This window comes from Papio anubis, chromosome 11 (assembly GCF_008728515.1).
Source record: "Papio anubis isolate 15944 chromosome 11, Panubis1.0, whole genome shotgun sequence".
NCBI lineage: Eukaryota > Metazoa > Chordata > Mammalia > Primates > Cercopithecidae > Papio > Papio anubis.
Window position 1 is genome coordinate 112,558,143 of NC_044986.1, and position 24,855 is coordinate 112,582,997.

General features: G+C 44.6%; 1 long non-coding RNA gene across 2 annotated transcripts; it reads right to left on the reverse strand.

Annotated features, from left to right (window-relative positions):
* Positions 1-14,746: 14,746 nt before the first annotated feature.
* Positions 14,747-23,699, reverse strand: LOC103887319. 2 transcript variants are annotated; one of them, XR_002524183.1, is made up of 3 exons: positions 23,323-23,699; positions 23,034-23,192; positions 14,747-15,777 (listed from the first exon to the last, which is right to left on the reverse strand). It is a non-coding gene; the product is annotated as an uncharacterized LOC103887319 (long non-coding RNA). The 2 variants fall into 2 exon arrangements; XR_002524182.1 differs by having other exon boundaries at positions 23,034-23,699.
* Positions 23,700-24,855: the final 1,156 nt, after the last annotated feature.

Here is a 24,855-nt window from a genome sequence, read left to right on the forward strand (position 1 = left end):
GTGTATATACATATTTGTTTATTTCTATTTTGTTATCGGTGAAATTAAAAAGAATGTTTAAATGAATCACAGTAAAAAAAAAAAAAAAAAAAAAAAAACCAGAATATTCTGGCCGGGCACTGTGGCTCACACTTGTAATTGCCAGCACTTTGGGAGGCTGAGGTGGGCGGATCACAAGGTCAGGAGTTCGAGACTAGCCTTACCAACATGGTGAAACCCTGTCTCTACTAAAAATACAAAATTAGCCAGGCATGGTGGCGGGTGCCTGTAATCCCAGCTATTCAGGACACTGAGGCAGGAAAATTGCTTGAACGCGGGAGGCAGAGGTTGCAGTGAGCCGAAATCACACCACTGCACTCCAGCCTGGACAACAGAGTGAGGCTCCATCTCAAAAAAAAAAAAAAAAAAAAAGAACATTCTAGAAATGGAGCTTGGAGTGCCCCACATGCTTTACACACATTGATATTCCAAACAGACCTGATAGTTAAAGGCCTTTTTAATTGTTTCATTTTTGGCCATTTTGGACCGTTCACTGAAACATGGAAAGACATTTTAAACCTAAACTTTGAAACTGAGCTACTTTATCATTCCTTTCAAATGCTTTCCAAAAGTGAAGCTGATACAAGCATGATCAAGGGAGGAGTGGTCGGAAACCAGCTGTCTAGACTTCCTTTTGTGCGCATCCTCCAACACGGTGCTAAGACATTCAAAACATGAAGCGCCCTCCCCGCAAACATGGAGTGAAAAACAATTTTACACGGGAAATTAAGCATCCTGAGTTGTTTCACTGAAGTGGTGGCCCACTTGCATGTTCAGTTAGAAAAACTATTTTCTGCTATACCCTAGCAATGCAGGGAGAAAGAGAATACATTAAAATAGAGGACACTTACTCTGTGTATTATCAAATTAAATACCCTCCAAAAATGATGTATTTCTAACAACTGGACAGAGAACATCGGAAGTGACTCAATTAACAACACCCAGGCTAACCCCGTCCGCCTCTGGTGACACACACGGTAACGGTGCTCTGTCCTTCTGGGAAATATTTCACTAGTGTGAAACTATACCACCTTCTCCCCCTCCTGCCTCTCACTGATGCTTCCTAGAACACCGACCGATAGCCACAGGCAGCTTTGACTCTTGTTAAGATTTTGTGTTTGTTTCTATCGTCATACCATACGGTGTTCCAGTGCGTTTGTCCTTCCTATCTGCCCCCATTAATGTTGCCTGGCAACATTAACCACAGCCCGTTCCTCCCATGCCTTACCCCTGTGGGATCAGTTCACTAGTCATGGCACAGTGGACTTATTTTAAATGTCCGACTGACTCCTGGACACTGGCTGGACACTGACTGCTAGCCGGAAGCCTGCATGCACCATGGCCCTGTCGTTATGATAGCATACAACTTTAGAAAGTGAACACTCTCTGGCCGGGCGTGGTGGCTCACGCCTGTAATCCCAGCACTTTGGGAGACTGAGGCAGGGGGGATCACAACATCAGGAGTTCAAGGACAGCCTGGCCAAGATAGTGAAACCCCGTCTCTACTCAAACTAAAAAAAATTAGCCAGGCACAGTGGCAGGTGCCTGTAATCCCAGCTACTCGGGAGGCTGAGGCAGAAGAATTGCTTGAACCTGAGCGGCAGAGGTTGCAGTGAGCTGAGATGGCGCCATTGCACTCCAGCCTGGGCGAGAGTGAGACTCCGTCTCAAAAAAAAAGAAAAGAAAAGAAAGAAAGTGAACACTCTCAAAGACCAAGAGACAACTTTTGATTGGAAAGTACCCAGTGACTCTGGGGGTAGGAATGAGGAGGAGGTGGAAGCTGGCGAAATTAGTCGAAGCCATTGGAAAGATTGAATGCAGGTGTGTTTGTCCATTTTTCACACTGCTGTAAAGAAATACCCGAGACTGGGTAATTTATAAAGGAAAGAGGTTTCATTCACTCACAGTTCCACGTGGCTGGGGAGGCCTCAGGAAATGTACAGTCATGGCAAAAGGTGAAGAAGAAGCAAGCACCTTCTTCACAAGGTGACAGGAAACAGAAAACCATCAGATCTCGTGAGAACTCACTCACTATCACGAGAACAGCTGGGGGAACCACCCCCATGATCCAACCACCTCCCATCAGGTCCCTCCCTTGACACGTGGGAATTACAATTCAAAATGAGATTTGAGTGGGGACACAGAGCCAAACCAAATCAGCAGGAGAAACCCCCCCCCAAAAAAAATGCTTTAAGAAATGTGAGAGAGTGGTTGAGCGCAGTGGCTCAAGCCTCTAATTGCAGTGCCTTGAGAGGCCAAAGTAGGAGGACTGCTTCAGGCCAGGAGTTCAAGACCAGCCTGAGCAGCATAGTGAGACTCCTATTTCTTTCTTTTTTTTTTTTTTTTTTTTCTGAGACAGAGTCTCGCTCTGTCAACCAACCTGAAGTGCAGTGGCATGATCTTGGCTCACTGCAACCTCTGCCTCTCAGGTTCAAGCAATTCTTCTGCCTCAGCCTCCCAAGTAGCTGGGATTACAGGCGTGTGCCACCACACCTGGCTAATTTTTGTATTTTTAGTAGAAATGGAGTTTCACCATGTTGGCCAGGCTGGTCTCAAACTGTTGACCTCAGGTAATCCGCCTGCCTCAGCCTCCCAAAGTGCTGGGATTATAGGCATGAGCCGCTGCGCCCGGCCAAAAACCCATTTCTTTAAAAAAAAAAAGTCGCTGGCGGTGGTGTGAGCCCGTAGTCCCAGCAACTTGGGAAACTGAGACAGAAGGATCCCTTGAGCCCAGGAGGTTGAGACTGCAGTGAGCTATGATTGTAACACTGCACTCCAGCCTGGGTGACTGAGTGAGACCGTCTCAAAAAAAAAAAAAAAAATCTCTAAATAGTAGGTGCTGCTTTTGCATTGAGAAGGGAAACTTTATTTTTAATATATACTAGTATAGAAGAGTATTGAATGGCATAGAGGAATGTTCATGATATACTTACTGTTAAATAGTATGTTCTGCCTGCTCATATTTAATTTCAAAACACTTATTTTTATAAAGTTAGTTGTGATTGTAACTACAAACACAGACTCACCTGTAGCATCCAAAACTATAAAATTCAATAGCTGCCTACAGCTTTAAAAAGGTATAGACACTGTGGAAAGCACTAGTCCCAGTGCCTGATCACTTTTGAGACAGAGTCTTGCTTTGTTGCCCAGGCTGGAGTGCAGTGGTGCGATATCGGCTCACTGTAACCTCTGCCTCCCGGGTTCAAGTGATTCTCCTGCCTCAGCCTCCTGAGTAGCTGGGATAACAGGCGCCCGCCACCACACCTGGCTAATTTTTGTATTTTTAGTAGAAACGGGGTTTCACCATATTGGTCAGGCTGGTCTCAAACTCTGGACCTCGTGATCTGCCCGCCTCAGCCTCCCAAAGTGCTGGGATTACAGGCGTGAGCCACCGCGCCCGGCTGCCTGATCACATTTTTAAGAGGAGTATTTACAAGCATGTACAGAAGAAAGAAGGAAGTTGTTAACAGTGGTAGAATTACATGTGATTTTTTTAAATTATATGTTTTAAGTTTTCTAAAATGAATGTATATCATTTACTAAAAAAAAAAAAAAAGAAAGGTAAAGGAAAAAACTCAGTGGTATATGTATCAGTATATATGTAATGCTTGCTGCTTGGATACTGTTATGAACACCTGAAATCTCTTGAAATATAACAGGCTTCTCATGTATCACATAAACTCCAATGAAAACTTCAGCTTCCAGCTCCTTGTTACTCCCATAATACGTACATCAAACCCATTTACAGAACTCTGGAGGTCAATGCTTTACTTTGAAGGAAAAAAAAATCATTCTGAAGCTTAACAGGAAAAGGATATCCTCTCTGTAGTTTGAAAGGAAACTGGAGACAGAGCTTTATTAAAAATGCATTAGTTGCAAACCGAGAAGAAACCCATTTGAGGTGTGAGTGCATTTGACACATCAGTTCAAAAAACAATACCGCCAAGGCCTTTGGAGAGAAAGACTAAGAAAAATAAAACCTGGGGTGGGTTGTTGTAAGCAAGTCCAAGAACCTAATGAGTTCAGGCCATGATTGTCTGTGCTCTCGTATGCTTCTTCCTGATCTATGCAGTTTTACACAGACCTGGCAGGTGATGTGCTTTGAAGAAACAGATTTGCGACTCTCAAGCCATGTGTAGTGTCAACTCCCTCTGAATACTGTCAAACACATATCAGACTTGCAGTGCATGTTGGACACTGTTCCTTTTTTTTGAGTTATGCTCTTGTTGCCCAGGCTGGAGTGCAATGGCACGATCTTGGCTCACTGTAACCTCCGCCGCCCGGGTTCAAGTGATTCTCCTGCCTCAGCCTCCTGAGTAGTTGGGATTGTAGCCATGCTCCACTGTGCCTGGCTAATTTTGTATTTTTAGTAGAGATAGGTTTTCTCCATGTTGGTCAGGCTGGTCTCAAACTCCTGACCTCAGGTGATCTGCCTACTTCAGCCTCCCAAAGTGCTGGGATTACAGGTGTGAGCCACCGTGCCCAGCCACTGGGCACTGTTCTTAAGCTTCATTCCTGCAGTTTAACTCAGGTCATCCTCAAAACCGTCTGTATTAGGGTTCTCCAGAAGAACAGAACTAATAGGATGGATAGATAGATATATAAAGAGGAGTTTATTAAGTATAAATTCACATGATCACAAGGTCCCACAATAGGCCATCTGCAGGCTGAGGAGCAAGGAGAGCCAGTCTGAGGAGCAAGGAGAGCCAAAACTGAAGAACTTGGAGCCTGATGTTGGAGGGCAGGAAGCACCCAGCACGGGAGAAAGATGTAGGCTGGGAGGCTAGGCCAGTCTAGCCTTTTCACATTTTTTCTGCCTGCTTTATATCCTGGCCATGCTGGCAGTTGATTAGGTGGCACCCACCCAGATTAAGGGTGGGTCTGCCTTTCCCAGCCCACTGACTCAAATGTTCATCTACTTTGGCAACCCCCTCACAGACACATCCAGGATCAATACTTTGCATCCTTCAGTCCAATCAAGTTGACACTCAGTATTAACCATCACACCATCCTATAAAGTAGATACCACTCCTGTCCCCACTTAACAGATGAAAGAAATGAGGTACCTTCTTCTAACTCATATAACTAAGAAGGAGTTTTTCAGCTCACATAACTATGAAGGAGTTTTTTAGCTAACATAACTAAGAAGGAGTTTTTTTAGCCAGGATTGAACCCAGGGAATATGACTCCCACTCACATTTTAGCATCTGTTTTGCCTGTCAAGTAACATTATTAGTGGAGAGAAGCATCCAGAATAATCCCAGTGGGGGCCCGGCCCATGTGATTTGCCTTTACAGTGATCTTTATACTTCAGTTTGCACAAAAGCATTGAACCAGGAATGATAGTACATGTTGATTAAATGCTTCTTATGAGCCAGGCATTGTCATAAGTATTTTACAGGTAACGATTCCTTTATCCATTATAAGCCTGGAAGTACTATTATCCCCAACCCCACTTCACAGGTGAGAAGACTGAGTTACACAGGGCTTAAGTAACTTGCCCAGAGTCACATAGTTAACAAGTAGCAGAGGCAGGATCCAACCCCAGGCCTTCTGATCTGGAGCCTGTACTGCTGATCTCTATGCTGTGGGATGTACTTCTAGCAAAATGTGTTGCATACTGGTTCTGTGTCAGGCCTTGTTTAAAGTGTGTCATTTGAATCATCTCTTTGGAAATGTCCCTAACACACTGCCAGCAAGAGGCTGGGAAGCAGCTTTCTTCAACCTGACAGCTGGCTCTCTATTAAAATGTTTCTGGGCCAGGCACGGTGGCTCACACCTGTAATCCCAGCACTTTGGGAGGCCAAGATGGGTGGATGACGAGGTCAAGAGATCGAGACCATCCTGGCCAACATGGTGAAACCCCGTCTCTACTAAAAACAGAAAAATTAGCTGGGACATGATGGCGCTTGCCTGTAGTCCCAGCTACTTGGGAGGCTGAGGCAGGAGAATCGCTTGAACCCAGGAGGTGGAAGTTGGAGTGAGCCGACATTCAGCCACTGCAGAATGGGCGACAGAGCAAGACTGGCTCAAAAAGAAAAAGAAAAAAAAAAAATGTTTCCAAGGGAACCTATCAGAGTGATTCCAAGCGGGAGCTTTGTGATCAGAGTGACCAGCATGCAAATAAGTACTGGCTATATCATTCATATATATATATTTGTTGTTGTTGTTGTTGTTGTTTTTGAGACAGAGTCTTGCTCTATCGCCCAGGTTAGAGCGCAGTGGTGCGATCTTGGCTCACTGCAACCTCTGCCTCCCCGGTTCAAGAGATTCTCCTGCCTCAGCCTCCCGAGTAGCTGGAATTACAGGCACTTGCCACCGCGTCTGGCTAATTTTTGTATTTTTAGTAGAGACGGGGTTTCACCACATTGGCCAGGGTGTTCTCAAACTCCTGACCTCAAGTGATCCTCCTGCCTCAGCCTCTCAATCTACCATTTATTAATAAAGCTCTGGTGCCTTTTTTTCCTTCATCCCCCCCACCGTCTACCCTCTCCATCATCCATCCATCCACCAAAAGGATTAGGGGAGACTGAAATGGCAGGAAAACTATCCCCAGAATGGTGAAAGCCACCAACATCACTGGGAGCCCCCACTTTAGTGGGGAGACATTTGCTGCAGTTGGCTGAGCGAGCAGGAAAGAGGTGAGGCTGTCGAACAGTGCTCCTGGAAATGGGATTCCCTAGACCAGCAACATCGACGTCACCTGGAAACGTACTAGAAATGCAGTATCTCTAGCCCCAGCCCAGACCAAGAGCTCAGAGGCTCTGGGAATGGGGCTGGTGTGTTTCATGACACCCTCCAGGTGATCCTGGTGCACACTCAAGTTTGGGAACCACAGCCCTAGGAGATGTGGAAGATAGGACGAGGCCCCAACCTCGGAGCCCTGAGTGGGATATGAGTAACTTGGAAGTAGTAATAATTAGGTGGGAACTCTCTCCCTCAGTTAATTGGAGAAAATTCAGTTTTCCCTGTGAGAGCATCAGTGTCCCTTACCTTCTGATGGAGACATCTAGGTGGCACGACAGAAGCATCTGAAAGGGCCTGTCCCCCGGGTGAACCTCTGGAGGTGGGTCAAGCCTGGGAGTGCAGACAGTTAGTGTTGCTGTTGGAAAAAGTTCAACACTCGGTCCTCTCTTTGCTGTTGGGATTGAGGCCTACCAAGGGCAAGGAAAAGAGAGAGCCAGGACCTGAAACTGGAACCTCTCACTCCCTCAGGCCACATAATCTGCCTGTCAGCGCCCTTCCCCAGCTCCTTCTTGGGCCTAGTTGTGTGTTCCTCAGACCTCACTCTCTCCCCTCCCCTTGTACGCATGATCTGGAGTGTACATGCCCACCTAACTCCGCTGGCCTTGACCTTCACTCTGTCCTCCAGAACCACCCTGAGTCCCACAAATGTGATGCTCTGGGAGGCCTCAGTTTCCCTCGGTTCCTCTAACAACTCTGCCAGGTGCTCAGGGGAGACAGAGGCACCGAGGGGAGGCGGAGGAGATGAATTTGGAAAGTTCTGAAGAAAAGAGTAGGGAAGAAGAGCATGGCTTGGCAGAGAAATGTGGAAAGGCAAGATATTTGAGAAGACTTAGAGGGGAAACCCACTGATACTTAGGCCATTTCTAATGCAAAGGAAAAGTACTAGTAATACAAAAACAAAACTTTCACTAAAGTATATGGGCTATATGATCCCACTTTATTTTCCAAAGATGTATAGATTTACATAAGTGTCTGGAAATCGACATCAAAACATTTGCAGTGATTATCTCCAGATGCTGCGATTGCAATTTCTGTTTCCTTCTTTTCTTATTTTCTAAATTAAGCATTCATTGACTTTTTTTCAGATACAATTCACATACCATAAAATTCACCACTTTATTTTAAAGCATGCAATTCACTGGTTTTTAGTTGACTCACAAAGTTGCACAACCATCACCACCATGTAATTCCAGAACATTTTCATAACCCCAAGGAGAAACCCTGCCCCCATGAGCAGTCACTCCCCAACATTGCTCCGTTCCCAGCCCGAGGCAACCACTAATTACTTTCTCTCCCTTTGGATTGGTCTCTTCTGGACATTTCATAGAAATGGAATCATACAGTGTGTGGTCTTGTGTGACTGGTCTCTTTCACTCAGCATGTTTTCAGGGTTCACCCATGTTATAGTAGGTATCAGCACTTCATTGCTTCTTATTGCCAAATAATATTCCATCACATGGATAGACTGCATTTTATTTATCCATTTATCGGTGATAGACTTTTGAGTTATTTCCACTTTTTGGCTATTATAAATAATGCTGCTCTAAACAGTTGTGTACCAGTCTTTGTGCAGACATACATGTTCAATTCTCTTGGGTATATGCCTAGGTGTGGGATTGTTGGGTCATATGGTAACTCTATGTTGAATTTTTTTTTTTTTGAGATAGGGTCTTGCTCTGTCACCCGGGCTGGAATGCAGTGACACAGTCATACCTCACTGCAGCCTCGACCTCCTGGGTTCAAGCAATCCTCCCACCTTAACCTCCAGAGTAGCTGGGACTACACCACACCTGGCTAGTTTTTTCTTTTTTAGAGGCTGAGTCTGACTGTATCGCCCAGGCTGGTCTCAAACCCCTGGGCTCAGATCATCCTCCTGCCTCAGCTTCCCAAAGTGCTGGGATCACAGGTGTGGGCCACCACACCTGGCCTATATTGAACTTTTTGAGAAAACACCTGTTTCCCAAAGAATTTGAACCATTTTACATTCCTACCCACAATGTATGAGGAATCTGATGTCTCCACACACTTGCTAATACTCGTGATTGTGTGTTTGTTTTATTATAGCCATCCTAGTGAGTATAAAGTGGTATCTCATTGTGGTTGTGATTTGCATCTCTCTGGTGATTAATAATGCTGAGCATCTTTTTAAAATATATATTTTTACATTTTTTATATTAATTGACAAATAACAATTGTATATAACTATGGGGTATGATGTGACACTTTGATATATGTGTACATTACGGAATGATCAAATCTAGCTAATTTACCTATTCATCACCTCACACACATCATTTTCTGTGATGAGAACATTTGAAATACATTCTCTTAACAATTTTGAAATATACTGTACGTTATTTTAACTACAGTCACCATGCTGTGCAATAGATCTCAAAAACTTATTCTTTTTATGTAGCTGAAACTTTGTATCCTTTGCCCAACATCTGATTCCCTCCCCACTCCACCATCCTCCACTCCCAGCCCCTGGTAACCACCATTCTACTCTACGTCAAAGGGTTCAACATTTTTAGGTTCCACATAGAAGTGAGGTCACACAGGGCCAGGCGAGGTGGCTCACGCCTGTAATCCCAGCACTTTGGGAGGCCAAGGTGGGTGGATCACCTGAGGTCAGGAGTTTGAGACTAGCCTGGCCAACATGGTGAAACCCTGTCTTTACTAAATATACAAAAATTAGCCGGGCGTGGTGGCACATGCCTATAATCCCAGCTACTCCAGAGGCTGAGGGAGGAGAATCGCTTGAACCCGGGAGGCAGAGGTTGCAGTGAGCTGAGGTCTTGCCATTGCTCTCCAGCCTGGGCGACAAGCAAACCTCCATCTCCAAAAAAAAAATAAAAATAAAAATAAAAATCAATAAGTGAGGTCACAGAATATTTGTCTTTCTGAACCTGGCTTATTTTACTCGGCAGAGTGTCCTCCAGACTCATCTGTCTTGTCACAAATGACAGGATTTCCTTGTTTGTAATAGCTGAATATGCCCCCATTGTGTATATAGACCACAGTTTCTTTATCCATTGGTGGACACTTAGTTTGATTTCCCATCTTGGCTACTGTGAATAGTGCTGCCATGAACATGAGAGTGCAGGTATCTCTTCAACAGACTGACTTCAGTTCCTTAGGATATATACCCAGTAGTGGAATTGCTGGATCATGTTCTATTTTTAGGTTTTGAGGGATTTTTCCTAAGGTGGCGTCTGGAGTTGCTTCCTGTCTGTGGGTTCGTGGTCTCGCTGACTTCAAGAATGGAGCCGAGGACCTTCACGGTGAGTGCTACAGCTCTCAAAGATGGCACAGAACCAAAGAGTGAGTGGTAACAAGTTTTGTCGTGAAGAGTGAAAGGACAAAGCTTCCACAGCATACAAGCAGACCTGAGAAGGCTGCCGCTGCTGGCTGGGGGTGGCCAGCTTTTATTCCCTTATTGTCCCCTCCCATGTTCCCTTTCTGTCCTATCAGAGTGCCCTTTTTTCAATCCTCCCCACAATTGGCTACTTTTAGAACCCTGCTGATTTACAGAGCGCTGATTGGTGCATTTTACAGAGTGGTGATTGGTGCATTTTACAGAGTGCTGATTGGTGCATTTTACAATCCTCTTGTAAGACAGAAAAGTTCCTGATTGGTGCATTTCACAATCCTCTTGTAAGACATAAAAGTTCCCCAAGTCCCCACTCCACCCAGGAAGTCCAGCTGGCTTCACCTCTCACTGGTTTCCATAGCAGCTGTACCAATTTACATTCCCACCAACAGTGGACAAGGGTTCCCTTTTCTCTGCATCCTTGGCTACACTTGTTATCTTTGATCTTTTTGATGATAGCCACCCTTACAGGTGTGAGGTGACAGCTCATTGTGGTTTTAATTTGCATTTCTTTTTTATTTCAGTAGCTTTAGGGGTACAAGTAGTTTTTGGTTACATGGATGAATTGTACAGTGGTCAAGTCTGAGATTTTAGTGTACCCATCACCCGAGTAGTGTACACTCTACCCAATGTGTAGTTTTATAATCCCTCACCCCCTTCCACCCCACCTTTCTGAGTCTTCAATATCCATTATACCTTTGCATATGCCTTTGCATACCCACAGCTTAGCTTCCACTTATGAGTGACAACATGTGGTATTTGGTTTTTCATTCCCAAGTTCCCTTGGAATAATGGCCTTCAGCTCTATCCAAGTTGCTGCAAAAGACATTCTTTCTTTTTTATGGCTGAGTAGTATTCTATGGTATATGTATATTACATTTTCTTTATCCACTCATCGCTTGATGGGCACTTAAGTTGATTCCATATCTTTGCAATTGTGAATTGTACTACAATAAACATATGCATACAGGTGTCTTCCTGATGGAAGGACTTCTTTTCCTTTAGGTTGATACCCAGTAGTGGGATTGCTGGATCAAATGGTTCATCTGCTTGTAGTTCTTTGAGAAATCTCTATGCTGTTTTCCATAGAGGTTGTACTAATTTACATTTCCACCAGCAGGATATAACCGTTCCCTTTTAACTGCATCCACACCTTCTATTGCTTTGTGACTTTTTAATAATGGCTATTCTGGTTGGGTAAGGAGGTTATCTCACTGTGGTTTTAATTTGCCTCTCCCTGATGATTAGTGATGTTGAGTATTTTTTCATTGTTGGCCATTTGTATATCTTCTTTTAAGAAATGTCTATTCGTGTCATTTACCTCCTTTTTGATGGGATGATTTTTTTTTTTTTTCTTGCTGATTTGTTTGAGTTCCTTGTAGATTCTGGATATTAGTCGTCTGTCAGATACGTAGTTTGCAAATATTTTCTCCCATTCTGTGAATCGTCTGTTTTCTCTGATGATTATTTCTTTTGCTGTGCTGAAGGTTTTTAGTTTAATTAGGCCCCACGTATTCATTTTTGCTTTTATTGCATTTGCTTTTGGGGTCTTAGGCACAAATTCTTTGCCTAGACCAATGTCCGGAATAGTTTTTCCTAGGTTTTTTTCTAGAATTTTTATAGTTTCAGGTCTTAGATTCAAGTCTGTAAACCATCTTGAGTTGACTTTTTATATGGTGAGAGATAGGGATCTGGCTTTATTCTTCTACATGTGGCTATCAAGTTTTCCCAGCATCACTTATTGAATAGAGTGTCCTCTCTTCAGTTTATGTTTTTGTATGATTTGTTGAAGATCAGTTGGTTGTAAGTATTTGGCTTTATTTATGGGTTATCCATTCTGTTCCATTGGTCTATGTATCTACTTTTATATCAATACTATGCTGTTTTGGTAACTATAGCCTTGTAGTATAATTCATAAAGTAATATGATACCTCCAGATTTGTTCCTTCGCTTAGGATTGCTTTGAACTCTTTGGGCTCTTTTTTGGTGCCATGTGAATTTTAGGATTGTTTGTTCTAATTCTGTGAAAAAACAAAGTTGGTATTTTTATAGGAATTGCATTGAATCTGTAGATTGCACTTGGAAGTGTGGTCATTTGCATGATTGATTCTTCCAATCCATGAGTATGGGATGTTTCCATTTGTTTGTGTCATCTACGATTTCATTCAGCAGTATTTTGTAATTCTCCTTGTAGAGAACTTTCATATTTTTGGTTAAATATATCCCTAGGGTTGTTTTTGTTTTGTTTTGTTTTTGCAGCTATTGTAAAAAAAAAGATTGAGTTCTTGATTTGATTCTCAGGTCGGCCATTGATGAGTAGCAGTGCCACTGATTTGTATACACTAATTTTGTAACCTAGGACTTTACTGAATTCATTTATCAAATCTAGAAGTGTTTTGGAGGAGTCTTTAGGGTTTTCTAGGTATACGATCATATCATCAGCACACAGAGACAGTTTGACTTCTTTTCCAGTTTGGATGTCCTTTCTTTCTTTCTCTTGCCTGATTGCTCTGGCAAGGATTCCTTAATTTGCATTTCTGTGACCTGAACATCTTCCTCTGTGCTTATTGCAAAATAGAATTCTTATCTCTGTCTTGCTTAAGAGGGTACTGATCCTCAAAAAGTTTACGTGCCTTCCCAAAAATCATATGGTAAAAATAGAATAATTATTTAAATGCAGGCTCTGAAGCCAAAACCCTGGCTTTTCTACTTATGAGCTGTGATGTTCAGCTCTCAGTTACCTCATCTGTAAAGTGGGAACAATCATAACTGCCCAAAAATGTGTTGTGAGATTCAGAAACAAAATATGTCAAATGACCACCACTACCTGACCCCTAAGAGAGTCACTGTATAAATGGCAGCATGATCATCATCTTCCGACAAGGCAGGGTGAGGGCTGCATGATGTGAGGTGGACTCTCCTGACCATTCCTGCCTCTGCATGTTGGTGAACTGGCCTCTCCCTTTGCTGAATGTTTTTCCCACCGATATTAGATCAAATCTAGAGTTGTCGTTCACAGAGGGAAACAGACAAATGGGAACTCTGTGTCTCTCTTGATCCCAGATCAGTTGTTTAGAGAGCCCAAATAACCTCCCGTGGTGGTACCTGAGAGCCAGAATCAGAAGGAAAAACCAAAAAAAGAGTTCTTATTTTTTGGGATGATCTTTGTTTTTGTCAGTCCAGGTTGCTGTAACAAATTACCAAAGCTGGGAGCTTAAACAACGAACATTTATTTCTCATAGTTCTGGAGACTAGAAGTCTGAGATCAGGGTGCCAACATGATCTGGTTCCTGGCAAAGGCCCTGTTCCTGGTTCACAGACAGCTGCCTTCTCACTGTGACCTTACATGGTGGAGAGCAGAGAGAGGAAGCAAGCTCTTCTTTTTTTTTTTTTTTTTTTTTTAAGACCCCGAGTCTCACTCACTCTGTTACCCAGGCTAGAGCACAGTGGCACAATCTCGGCTCACTGTAACCTCTGCCTTCCATGCTCAAGCCATTCTCCTGCTTCAGCCTCCCAAGTAGCTGGGACTACAGGTGTGCCCCACCATGCCTGGCTAACTTTTGTATTTTTAGTAGAGACAGGGTTTCACCATGTTAGCCAGACTGGTCTTGAACTCCCAACCTCAAGTGGTCCACCGCTTAGGCCTCCCAAAGTGCTGGGATTACAAGCATGAGCCACCTCGCCTGGACTTTCTGTCTCTTTTATAAGTGCACTAACCTCATCATAAGGGCCCCACCCTCATGACCTAATCACCTCCCAAAGGTCCTACCTTCTAATATCCCCCTAGGGGTTAGGATGTCAACACGTGAATCTTTGGGGGACATACGAATGCAGTCAATAACCATCAGAATCCCAATGGGCTCCTTCCAGCCAATAGTCATTGGTCCAATTTTAGTTTTCTGTGCTACAGTATGACATGGTGATGTGGAAAAAAAGAATAATAATATTAATATAATTATTACTATGAGCCAGGTGTGGTGGCTCACACTTGTAATCTTAGCACTTTGGGAGGCCAATGAGGGCAGATGACTTGAGGTCAGGAGTTCAAGACCAGCCTGGCCAACATGGTGAAACCCTGTCTCCACTAAAAATACAAAAATTAACCAGGTGTTGTGGCGCACACCTGTAATCCCAACTACTCGGGAGGCTGAGGCAGGAGAATCCCTTGAACCTGGGAAGCAGAGCGTAGACTGTACCACTGTACTCCAGCCTGAGGAACAGAGAGAGACCCTGTCTCAAAAAAAGTAATTAATTAATTAACTTTTTAAAAATTATTATGGAATTTGGAAAGATCAGGGCACTGGTAATTCAATTCCGGTGGGTCTTCTGATCTTGGAATTCACAAGTTACCAAGCCAAATGCTGCAGCTACACAGGGAAAACGGAAAAAGTGAAACTTCTGTGCATTTCCTCACCCTGCCTGCTAACCAGCCCCTCCGTCCTGCCAGTTCCATGCTGGGGGAATGGGGAGACAATGTCCCTTCTTACAACTGAGAAAGAGCACATGCTAAGGAGGCCTGAGACTTACTCTCCCTTTTTTTTTTCAACGAATTTAATTCTTTTCCAAAGATGAAATATAAACATGCAAAGATTCTCTGTAATAATGATGATATATGAGCTACCATTTATTGGATTCTTAACCCTGGGAGGGCCCACACAGATGTCTCAGCATGCGTTATTCCAGTTAATATTTACAGAAAACCTTGAGTTCAGAACCGATGCTGGAGATGGAGAAAATGAGGACCAGAGGCAAATATTTCGAGTGTTATAACATTGCCCCAAAGCTGAAATTTTTAACCATCCATTGTGACATCTAAAAACCCAGCCTACTTCCTTTCTGCTGAGTTTCTCTAGCTCTACACCTGAGTAATAGTTTCAATAAACCCCACCAGGTGTCATCTACATATTTTCTCACAAATAAGCCAAGGTACAGTTTATAATCCTCTGAATGCTAACAAATTCTGAAGATACAAAACCTACAGGGTATGTATAAATAATTTCACTCAGCAGTATAAATATGAATTCAATGCTGTTTTAAAAAAATGAACAACCTTGTTTCTCTAAGTTGTTGTGTTAGCACTTCTCTCCTGGATTTTTTATTGGGTCTCTGACGCCAATAGGAACCTGTTCTAAAACTGATTAGCCCTGAGAAAGACTCTGTAATCAAATAAATCTGAAGTTAGGCATGCTTTCAATTTTTGTTAAGAAGTGAGATTTATTTTTCCAAACAGGACGTGTTTCCCAAAGAAAGCTTGGTGTCTTTTGTATTCTAAAACATGTCTGCTTCTGTGATTTCAAAGAGCAGTAGAACCAATTCTGTTTGTAACTGGCCAATTTCAGTTCCCTTGAAAGACCCATGGAGGTAGTGGTTTGTGAAAAAGATTTGAATAAAGCGTATGATTAGATCTCAAAGAGAATCAATAGATTCTAATGTAGTTTTTCTTGCATTACATCAATAAAGCAACATTGTTATGAAGGCACTGCAATCATGTCTTCTCTCGTTGGTTTGAAAGCTTGTTTTTTGTTGCCATTGATAGGCCTTTGGATGGTCTATCCTAAGGACAAATTCGTTTGGTTCTGCAATGCGTCATCACTGCAACCATATCTTAAGGCTCAGAACACCTAGGGAGATAAATAGAAGTTATTTTTGTTATCTGGGCTTTATCAATAAATTTCAACTCGGAAACATTACATGACACGCCCTAAGTCCCACATTCAGCCACACTGGGAAGGCTGAGCACAGTTTTAGGCTGAGCCTTAACATACTGAAGACAGGAAGAATCTGGGGGATCCCAGGCTCATCTCTTACTTTACTGTTGATCTCAAAGACAATCAATAGAGGCCCAGTGCAGTGGCTCACACCTGTAATCCCAACACTTTGGGAGGCAGAGGCAGGCAGATCACTTGAGGCCAGGAGTTCGAGACCAGCCTGGCCAACATGGTGAAACCCCATCTCTACTAAAAATACAAAAACTAGCTGGGCATGGTGCCAGGTGCCTGTAATCCCAGCTACTCCGAAGGCTGAGGCACAAAAATCTCTTAAATCCAGGAGGTGGAGGTTGCAGTGAACCAAGATCATGCCATTGCACTCCAGCCTGGGTGACAGAACAAAACTCCACCTAAAAAGAAAAAAGAGGGAGAGAATCAATAGATTCTAATGTAGTTTTCCTTGCATTGCATCAATAAAGCAACGTTGTTATAAAGGCATTGCAATCTTGTCTTTCTTCTCTTGTTGGTCTGAAAAGCTTGTTTTTTGTTGTTGTTGATCAGCCTTTGGATGGTTTGTTTGGTTCTACAGAAGCCAGGAGGGTTAGGCGCTGTTAGACTGAATTATGGGCCCCCCTCAATCTTCTAGAATCCATATGTCAAAATCCTAAGCCTCAGTGCCTCAGAATGCAAGCGGGTTTGGAGATAGGGACTTTGCAGAAATCATTAAGTTAAAAATGAAGACATTGGAGTGGGCCCTAATCCTAATTCTAAAACCTGGTGTTCCAATTACAAGAGGAAGATTTTGACACAGACACGCACAGAGGGAAGAGAATTGTGAAGCCATGGAGAAAAGACAGCCATCTGCAAGCCCAGGAGAGAAGCCTAGAGCAGACCCTTCCCCCACAGCCCTCAGAAGGACCAGCCCTGCAGACACCTTCAGTTGGACTTCCAGCCTCCAGAACTGTGAGAAAATACATTTCTGTTGCTTTAAGTGAGTGCAGCCTGAGCATACTAATATCTGGGCCATCACAGCTGTCTTACCCATGATGATTCAGAGGCCTGAGGTGTCCTGATCCTGAGCTCTACACTCCAAGACAGTGCTTCTGAAGCTAAGAGTACCAAATCCAGAAACCACAGACTGACCGGTTTTTTTGGTGCTTACACACCCCACATCTATCCTAGATATCCTGGAGACACAGCATCAAGCTTCCTCCCCAGCAAATCTCAGTGGAAGGTGTGAAATTGGAGCCTTCCTGGCCAACTGGTCTGAGGTTGAGTTGACCTCCTACCTTCCTCTCAACAATTCTCTGGCTGGGGGACGTTTTTCCTGGGAAATCCTCACTCAAATCCACCACAAAGCCTGGATTTGTGGAGGCTGTGCCCACCCGGACCCTCTGTTCTGACATTTTGTTCAAGAGGACCACATTGTTCTTATAAGGCCTACAGCCATGCCGCCCTCTCCCCCAAGTCCCACCTGTTCCCAGCAGCCCTAACTTGAGTCTTTTTGTGGACAAAGAGGAACAGAGAGTAATGAGGCGCTGTGCTAAGCACTTTCCAGGCACGACTGCATCTCACCTTTACCGCCTCCCTGAGCAGAAGGCATCGCCCTCTCCATCTGCCAGATGGCGAAACTGAAGCACAGACGGGTCAGGAACCTGCCCCAAGCTCACACGGCTCACGAGTGAAGGGAATGGATTTGCTCTTGAGTTTCTAAGTCCTGTGCTTTGCTGGTACACAATGCAAGAGAGGTGACCAAATGGCCTGGAGCTCCTCTCCCTCCAAGGTAACCACAGGGAAAGGCCCAGCCAGGACCTAACCGAGTTAGTGCTTGTGACATTTTGTCTCTGGAAGTTTCAGAATCTGTCGCTGCAGAGGCTGGCAGGGACGTGCTTTTCACAGGCCACAGTGGCTCACACCTGTAATCCCAGTGCTTTGGGAGGCCAAGATGGGAGGATAGCTAGAGGCCAGGAGTTTGAGACCAACTGGGGCAACATAGCAAGACCTCATCTCTACAAAGAAAAAAAAAAAAGTACTGTGCCACTCAAAGAGACCCAAAAGATTGCTTCCGGCTCCACAATGAGGCAAACACAGAAAGTGAAAGTAAGCATTCAGGAGCATCCACACGCATTTAACAGACCAATGCTATGTTGCAAGAATCTAGTAACAAAAAAGAAATGAGCTTGCGTTTTGTATGGTTTTCTAATACAAAAATTTCCATTTCTCATCACATATTAGAGCCCACTGCAAGTAAAAACCTGGGTCCTGGCTGGGCACAGTGGCTCACACCTGTAATCCCAGCACTCTGGGAGGCCGAGCCGGGTGGATCACGAGGTCAGGAATTCAAGACCAACCTGGCCAAGACGGTGAAACCCCATCTCTACTAAAAATACAAAAATTAGCTGGGCCTGGTGGTGTGTGCCTGTAATCCCAGCTACTTGGGAGGCTGAGGCAGAGAATTGCTTAAACCCGGGAGGCGGAGGTTGCAATGAGCCGAGATTGCACCAGTGCACTCCAGCCTGGGCGACAGAGCGAGATGTCCATCTCAAAAAAAAAAAAAAAAAAAAAAAAAACTGGGTCCTTAGCACGGATAGTTTGAGAAGCCCTGCTGAGACAGAGGTCTCAGTCACTGGCTGAGGATAAAATGACATGGAAAAATCTGTAGCCTAGGAAATGCAAGGATTCTCTCCAGCTGTGAGAGCCACATGGGGGATGCCCAGCCACCACGAAGTCCAACGTGAGCCCCTCAGCTACCAACTGCACCCTCAGTAAAGGGCTTTCAGGAATAGTCAAATGGACAGTGCCCTGGAAGTTGACAATTTGGCTTTTAGCCTTGGGTTTGGGTTTTTTGTTTATTTTTGAGACAGGGTCTGGCTCTGTCACTCAGGCTGGACTGCAGTGGCACGGTCTTGGCTCACTGCAGCCTCAACCTCCCATAGCCCTGGTTTAGTGGTGTGACCTTGGGCCAATCATTTAATCCTCTGTCCGCTGATTTTCTCATCTGTAAGCTGGAGATCACAATACTAGTGCCTGCCTCATAGGGTAATTCTGTGGAATAAATGTGTTAAGTTGTGAGTGTCAGAGCAGTGCCTGGCACACAGTAAGTGCTATGTATGTGTTCACTATTATTACAATTAGGTAGAAGTCATTTTTCCTTCTCTAGCCTATATTCTACTGAAACAGTTTTTAAACTACGTTTTTGGGATATTCGTTTGTGGAAGAGGTATTTCAAGACTTCCATAAGCATCTGACTTATACTTTATTTTGTTGTTTTGTTTTTGTTTTTTGGTTTTTGGTTTTTGTTTGGTTTTTTTTTTGAGATGTCGTCTTGCTCTGTCACCTAGGCTGGAGTGCAATGGCGCAATCTCAGCTCACTGCAATCTCCACCTCCTGGGTTCAAGCAATTCTCCTGCCTCAGCCTCCCGAGCAGCTGGGAGTACAAGTGCAAGCCACCATGCCCGGCTAATTTTTGTATTTTTAGGAGAGACGAGATTTTGCCATGTTGGCCAGGATGGTATCGAACTCCTGACCTCAAATGATCCACCTGCCTCAGCCTCCCAAAATGCTGGGATTACAGGCGTAAGCCACTGTGCCCAGGTTGTTCCAACTGTGTACCACAAAACTAAGCCTGTAGCTGTGGCCATTCATTTCTCAATTATCTGGGGAGAAATAGGGACAAGGCTGGGGGTATAGGAGAAGGACCTCCTGACTGGACAGCAGGAAACCAGCCCTGCCATTAACTACCCAGTGACCTCAGGCAAGTGCATGAACCTCCCTGCCTGCTTCTGAGGGTTTGGGGCTCTGCCACCCTCTGTATCTTGAGGCAGGTGCTTCTGGCAGCAGCCACTCCTGTCCTTTAGATGAGCGGTCCCCAACCTTTTTGGTACCAGGGACTGGTTTCATGGAAAACAATTTTTCCATTGATCTGGTGTAGGGGAAGGTTTCAGGATGATTCAAGCACACTACGTGTATTGTTCACCTTATTTCTATTATCATTACATTGTAATATATAATGAAATAATTCTACAACTCACCATAATGTAGAATCAGTGGGAGCCCTGAGCTTGTTTTCCTGCAACTAGATGGTCCCATGCAGGGGTGACGGGAGACAGTGACAGATCATCAGGCAGTCAATTCTCATAAGAAGCATGCAACCTAGATCCCTGGCTACGCAGTTCACAATAGGGTTCGTGCTCCTATGAGAATCTAACGCTGCTGCTGATCTGAGAGGAGGCGGAGCTCAGGCTGTAATGTGCACGACCGGGAACAGCTGTAAATACAGATGAGGCCTTGGTTGCTCACCCGCCACTCACCTTTGGCTGTGTAGGCCCAGTTCCTAACAGGCCACGGGCCAGTACCAGTCCATGGCCTGGGTGTTGGGGACCCCTGCTTTAGATGACCAAACAATCAGCCAGGGCCTGACATAGACTCATGTAGAACCTCACCCTCTTCCCACTCCATTTTCGAGGCTATCCTGTTAATAAGAAAGTAACCAAAAGACAGCAAAGAGAAGGAAGAAGCCCTGCATGAGGATCTCACCCCGAGACCAGGCTAACTGTGGTTTTGGGCTCCTGTCATTTGCCTGGGAAACCTGAGCATGTCTTTGCAGTTGCTCCCATCCACAGGCCTCTGTCCGACTGGCTTTCATCCCAGCCCACTTAACTTTCCTGCCCAAGAGATACCTGTGGTTTCCACCAGCCACAAGCTACTCCCCCTCCTGAAATGCTCCTACTCCTTCCTGCCCTCAGGGACCAACCAGACCCAGCCTGAAGGCCCAGCTCAGTCTTTCCTGCTTCCCTGCCTCCCTTATTTCCTTATTGTTTATGGCCCTGTTTCACTCCTGCCCCTGTGCTATCCCACAGACCCGACATTTGCACAGCATTCATGGTTGACAGGGCATGTTCACTGAACCCTCAAAATACATTGATTGTCAGCTTCCAAAACAAATCACCAGCTCTGGCATCTTAGGGCTACTGTAACAAAACGCCATACACTGGGTATTCGATTTCTGTGTTGAAATCGTTTTGGAGGCTGGGAAGTCCGAGATCAAGGCAGATTTTGTATCTGGTAAGGGTGTGCTTTCTGGTTCACAGTGCCTTTATGCTGTGTCCTCGCATGGTGGAAGGGGTGAGAGGGTTCCCTTGGGCCTCTTTTAGAAGGGCACCAATTCCATTCACGAAGCCTCCACCCTTGTGACCTAATCACGTCACAAAGGCCCCATCTCCTAATACTATCACCTCAGGGGTTAGGATTTTAACATATACATTTTGAAGGCACGCAAACATTCAGACTACACATCCGGGGAGCTGAGTGGGATTTTTGGCCCCACCTGCCTGTCCAGTGTCACTGGATGGCTGCCTACAGTAGAGGGCTGGCTAGGGACTATTATGCACTTTACGTACACACACCACCTCCTGTGAGCTTGGCATAACCCCTGTGAGGTGGGTGATGGCTTCTTTTTTAGAAACTTCAAAAGTGAAGCTCACTTTCAGTCTGGGCTCAGACTGGGTATCTGGTATACCAAACTGTCTTACAAAGAAATAAGCAGAAGCTGATCACAGGCTGAAGCTCAGGGCCAATGCAGAGCCCGTAAGAGTCAGAGATAGGTCCAGCCCTGTCTATACAATGCCAAAGCCCCCCGCCCCTCACCTCAGTCTCAGCCAGGCCTTGCCAGTCCACCCTTCTTCCTCCTCTGCCACCCCTGCCCTTGCCCCTCAGTGGTTGAGGCTCTACAAAGCCCCCGGCAGTCAGGGAACACGGAACCCTAGAATCCTGCAAGGAAGGTCTGGACAAGGCAAATCAGTTATCCACCTGCGACGCACACAAGGCCTCCTCTGCACCTAGAGAGCAAATCAGAGGTGGGGCTGTTGGGTATCAAGGGGATATCTGTCCACGAGGAAACGTGCAGGGGCGTCACTTTTGTTTAGGGTTGGGTTTGGGTTGGTCAGCACAGTGGCTTGAATCCAGAGCCACTCAGATATTTGATGGGGCTGAGGACAGCCCTGCCAAACATCTTGCACCAAGCAAGTCAGTCTTGTAGAAGGAAGTTCTGCCCACGCTGCTAGTACGGCCCCGTGAGGAATCACTGAGTCACATCAGCTATCTTTTCCTTTAGTATCCTCTCCTTATTGTTCATCACCTTGACATTGGCTCAAAGGGCTCAGCCCAGCACTCTGGACTCTACCGCCTGCTCTCAGGCTGCTGGAGGAGGCAGGCATCCAGAAACACGTGACCGAGCCTCTCTGCACTCGGGACTTTTAATCTCCTTAATTGAAATTGATTGCCCTCTTGGGAGGCAGCTCCACATTGGCCCTGAGCTTCAGCATGTGATCAACTTTTGCTTATTTCTTTTAAAGACCAATTGACACACCATGGTATCCAATCTTCTCCCTGAATACTGGACCTATTTGCCAACCAGAAGCAAAACCAGAAACACACACACTTAGAAAAACAGCTCAGGAAACAAAAGCACCTGATAAAAATAAGGAGAGAAATATTCTGTCTCATGGTGACTTAGCATTATACAAAAGGCCAGTCAAAACCCCATTACCAAGGAAAGATGTAATCACACAGGAAAGGAGAGATGGGAAAGGTTGGGGGAAGAGTAAGCTGCCTGAAGCTCACAAGATAAATAAGCTGGGCTAGAGAACATCTAAGAAGCAGCTGCAAAAACAGATAAAAAGAGAAGAAAAGTGAAACACCTTTTTTTTTTTTTTTGAGACAGAGTCTCACTCTGTCACCCAGGCTGGAGTGCAATGGTGCAATCTTGGCTCACTGCAATCTCCACCTCCTGGGCTCAAGCAATTCTCCTGCCTCAGCCTCCCAAGTAGCTGGGATTACAGGCATGCACCACCACGTCCAGCTAATTTTTGTATTTCTAGTAGAGACAGGGTTTCACCATGTTGCCTAGGCTGGTCTTGAACTCCTGACCTCAAGTGATCTGCCCTCCTTGGCCTCCCAAAGTGCTGGGATTATAGACATGAGACACCATTCCTGGCCAAAATATCTTTTTAAATTGAAAGACAACCAAACATCAAGAGATTCCTTTGAGCATCCAGATTTGTGTTCATCCAGATACACCACGATCACTCCGAAGCAGCCAGAGCTGGTATACAAACCAGCTTGGCAGGTCATATCTCTTGGCAAAGCCTCTGATAGGGCCCCTTACCTACCAGACTGATTGTATGTCCTAGACACATCTCTCTGTGGGCTCTCCTGTGCAATGCTGGTGGGTCATTTCACCAACTGAGCACTGGGCTTCGAAAGAACAGTCCTGGTTGGGGTGGGGCCACCTTGTAACTTCCAAGCTCTTGGTTCTGTTTCTGCACCAGCTGCACCGGGTTAACACCAGGGCAAAAGAAACAAGAGGCAGGACCTTAGAGGCAAGATAGCACAGCACTGATAAGTCAATTAATCACTATTGTACATGTCAAACTCAGTGCAAACATCTTGCTTCCTGACCTTCTGAAGATCAAGTCCAGAGTCCAGGTTTTAAAAGCACAAAGATCCAGCTGTTTTGCTGTTGGAAAGCTCCACTTACAAATCAATTCAAGTAGAAAGTACTTATTAGTCTCCATGTTCCCTACATAGAGGAAGAAAAACAAAAATTTTGTCTACCCTCTTATGTTCAGTTACTGAAGCCTGCAAATTAAATGGATAAAAGCCAGATTAACAAGATAAATATATAAAAATTTTACCTGGTGCTAATATTTTTTCTTACACAGGAGGCCTCACAGAAAATAAGATCCCAGGCTGGGCACGGTGGCTCTTGCCTGTAATCCCAGCACTTTGGGAGGCCAAGGTGGGTGGGTCACTTGAGGGCAGTTGTTCGAGACAAGCCTGGTCAACATGGTGAAACCTTGTCTCTACTAAAAATAGAAAAATTAGCTGAGTGTGGTGATGTGCACCTGTGAGTCCCAGCTACTTGACTTGGGCAGCTAAGGCAGGAGAATCACTTGAACCTGGGAAGCAGAGGTTGCAGTGAGCTGAGATTGTGCCACTGCACTCCAGCCTGGGCAACAGAGTGAGAGTCTATCTCAAAAGAAAAAAAAAAAAAAAAGAAGACCCCAAAAAAGTGGTCAGACTTAGGGGCTTATATACCATTTTAACAAAGGGTGATAAATTGTGAAGTGACTAGACAAAGGAAAGCAGATCATTTGGGCTTCTAGGAGTGGTAAATTGTGGAAAGATAACTAGGAAATGTACAGTAGATAAGGGATGAATAGTAGGATTTATTAGGCAGACTCACCTTGGTACTGTCTCCAGTGATAAGTCATCTTCAGTGATTAACGGTTATTCTCCTCTTCTGGTATTAGAGTGAGGCACCACTTCACAAATCCTTTACAAGTGGAAATTTATGCTACCTTTACAAAGGGAAACGTGGCCTGCTTTTAGGCAGAAAGGAGAAGGACAGAGAGCTTTTCCTGTGTCTGTATTTTCCCATTTGCCTTCAGCTCAAAATAATCCTTAAACCAAAGTGGCATATTCTAGGTCCCTTTACCTAGCAGCAGGAAAGTGACATAATGATGAAGGAGAGGGTGAACGCTGTAAAGATAAGGGCTGTAACATTATCAATCATCACTGAACCAGGGCCTAAGCATGCTGAACACATAGTAGGCACTCAGCAAATATATGTTGAATGAATAAATAAATCAGTGGACGGATGGATGGATGGATGAATATTGGATAAAATAGGATTGGAGCAACTACATAATGTGAAAAAGAAAATTGCAGCTTATTGAATGCTGGCTCCCATAAAATGCCACCAAGGCAATATGTTGATAAAGCAAAGCTCATGGCAGTAAGAGAGAGCACTACCCTGGCAATCATAATAGTGTCTGAGTGGGACAGATAAATTCAAGGTGTTTATGACGTTTAAGAGTCTGGTTTAAGGAATGTCTTTCAGTGTGGGGCAGTCTACGATTGAATAAGGTTATGATATAATCCAAAATCATGGAGACAGCAAGGTGAGTTAATGGTCATTTGATGCAATCT